We start from the raw sequence: 3,477 nt of genomic DNA on the forward strand, positions 1-3,477 counted from the left end.
AAAAACGGGAGGCTGGAGGATAGAGCATTAACTCTGAAGCTTAATGAGGGCACTTGGTGATTTGTTCAGTCTAAAGCAGCCCATCACCCACAAGCCTCTTCCAGGCTGGGAGGCTTAAGAAAAATACTTTAAAACTTGAGCTGGAAGAGGTTTGATGAGTCCCCCCCTTCCCTCCCACCCCCCATGTTTAAGGTGCTATAAGGGGTTGTGGAGTGGGTGCCGATGGGGGTGCAGGGGTGGGTGCTGGTGCAGGAGGGTGCTGCAGATGTATGGTGCTGGTGGCCCCTGCACGGACACCCCGGGGTGCTCTGCAGCTGCTGGTGCTTTAATATCCCCCTGTCCCCTATGTATCTGCACACTCACATAGAGCTACACCTATATACACCCCTATAGCGTGCTAAAAGCACGTATGCAAACGCCCGTACACCCATATAGAACACATTTGCATACACTTACATGTATAGCTGCACATCCATATGTGCACAAAAGGCTCTGCACACGTGTCTGCGCCCTTACACACATGCATCTACCCCCTATAGCCGTGCATAAGCTGGGGACCCACAGAGGGGACGCCGAGGCAGGACGGAGCGGGTGTCACACACCGCAGGGTGCTGCGGGCTCGTGGCAGGGCCTGGCACGGGGTGACGCGGCTGGGGGGCTGCTCACGGGCAGCTGCACGGGCACATGTGCCCTCGCACACACGCACACTCCCCCCTGCCCCGCAACAGGCGCTGCTGCACGTGGAAACGTATACATGCACGCATGCAACCGTGCACGCACACAGATGTGCACGCATGCACCCGTCCCAGCCCTGCTGCACACGCGCACGCAACTGTGCACAGATAAGTCGTGCATAAACACACATGCAAACCCGTCTCTGCACGCATGCATGCGTGTGCGTGCACTTGCATACATGCACATACATGCATGCAAACACACATGGAGCTCTAAGTGCACAGACAGACAGAGATGTGCACACAACACTTGTTCACACACCGCTGCGCATGGGCACACGTGAAAATGTGCACGTGCAAACCCACCTCTGCACATATACACGTGTGCACCTGTACATGCACACACATGTATGCAGTCACACGTGCATGCAAACACACCCACACTTGCCCATGGGGCTCTGTATGTATGCATACATATGCACACACACACGCAGACACGCACCTGACACCTCTTTGGACACTGCTGCACATGCACACACACGTATGCACAGATGAACATGCACACATGTGCATGCAAACCCACCTCTGCACACATGCATGCATGCACATGCACCTATATACATGCACACAGATGTATACAGTCACGCATGCATGCAGACACACGCACACTTGCACAGGGAGCTTTGTAAGTGTGCATACACATGCACACGCAGACATGTGCACACATGCGCACACATGCGCCCGTTCAAACGCCGCTGCAGATGCACACACATGCAGGAACACATGAATGCACACGCAAACCCATCTCTGCACGCATACATGCATACACAGATGTACATGCACACACGCGTATGTGGTCCTACACACGTGCAAACATGCACAGGGAGCTCTGCAAGCGTGCACACACCGACCCCTTCACACCCCGCTGCATGTGCACACACGCACAGATGAGCATGTGCACGACCGCACGTGCAAACCCGCCTCTGCATGCATACACGCGTGCGTGCACGTACGGACGCGCACACACACACGTGCAGCCATGCACGCCGGCGGCTGCCTGCCCTGCCCTCACCTCTGCCTGCCTGAGCCCGCCCAGCTCGTGACACCGAGTCCCCAGGCTGTCCCCAGGGACACCTTGACCTTGCTGAGTCCGTGGCCAAATCCTGCGGGGCCTCAGCACCCCTATGGGGGGCCTGGACCAGCTGCTGCGGGTGAGGACACCTGGGGGCGTGGGGACACCCCTTAGCAGGAGGAGTTGTCCCCTCCAACTGGGGATGTCCCTGGGGGGTGACAGCCACCGCGGACGTTGGCCAGGGAGTGACGCTGTGCGTCCTCCACAGCTGGCACCTGGCCTGGGGGCTACCTCGGGGGGACGGTGACGCTCACAAAGACCCCGTGGAGGCCACGTGAAAGCCAGTTCCCTGGAGGTGGCAGCTTGGCTTCTGCTCCTGCCACCAAGGCGTCCACCGGCAACGCGGCAAATCCAACATCTTGCCCAGCTGGTGAGAAGGATTCCCCGTCCCTGAGGCCCGGTGGCGGCCACGGTGGCCACGGCGTGGTGGCCTGGTGGAGATCATCTCCAGGAGCCGCAACACCGGAGCACAGCTCCACTGAAGGCACCACGCAATGGAGGATGTCACGTGGCCAGGATGCCATTTGATGGTCACCTTCTGGGTCTGTTGGAGCTGAAGGCTCTCCAGGAACGTCATGAGCTCCTGATTTCCCTCCACCATCAGGTGCCAGCACTCAACCTCACGGGCTATGACTGTCCCTGGATCACGGGGCAACTCCCACCTTCCCAACAACCCAACCGGGACATGGGTTGCTTTGGCCAAGGCTGGTCTCCTGCACCTGCATCTCCTCCATCCAAAGTCTCAAGTCAGCCCAGGAGAATGTGGTGGTGATGTTCTGCTCACCATAAAGATCCCACGCTACACTTCCCATAGGAGCGGTTTCTATAGGATCACGTCGGTTTGGGCACATCAGGGTCAGTGGGACAACCCACCCGAGGTTGGGTTGGAGACCCTCAAGCTCCACCACCAACCTAGAAATGGGTTTATGGCCAGTTCCGTTCATTTCTCCACCACATCACCGCGCCAAAAAAACAACCACCAAACCCTCTCGGGCTCTTTTATTTTTTTTTTTTTTTTTTTGGAAACATTTTAATAGTTATCGAATGTTCTACATCTTACAGTAAATATCGTACAGTTACAAACTCTTGGCTGAAATCTGTCAGGGAGATCACGACCTGATCTTCAGAACCAAAACCGGAACAGAAAACAAACGGAGGGGGGGAAAACCCAAATATACACTTCAGATGGACAAACCGAGGCTGTGGGGCTTCCCAGGGCATCAGTTCAAGGCCATGTTCCCTACAAACCTTTGAGACTTACACTTGGAAGACATGGTTACTCTTGGTTTTACCTTTTTTTTTGTGTTTTTTTGTTTTTTGTTTTTTGGGGGTTTTTTGTATTTCTTGTTGCTTAAGACATCCGATAATATTTAAAAATGAGCTGGCCTGGCGGTCGAAATGAATTAAAAAATTAATTACACAGCAAGACGGGTAGGAGCCCAGCGCAGGTTTGCTCCGTTCTGTGGGAATGGGAGGGTTTGGGTGCAATCCTGCACCCCGCCGCCTCGTTTTCCCTTCCTCGCTGTCCTTCCCGACGGCTGCCGACCCTACAACTCTCTCCCCACCCGGTGCCCTGATCCTGAACCCCCTTCGCCCCGGGAAAAACCCAGCTCCATCCCTTGCAAGAAGATGGGGCGATGCTGCAGGTGGACACGTCAGATCAGGATTTTT

The sequence above is a fragment of the Phaethon lepturus genome, unplaced genomic scaffold (genome assembly GCF_000687285.1).
Source record: "Phaethon lepturus isolate BGI_N335 unplaced genomic scaffold, ASM68728v1 scaffold28050, whole genome shotgun sequence".
Classification (NCBI taxonomy): domain Eukaryota; kingdom Metazoa; phylum Chordata; class Aves; order Phaethontiformes; family Phaethontidae; genus Phaethon; species Phaethon lepturus.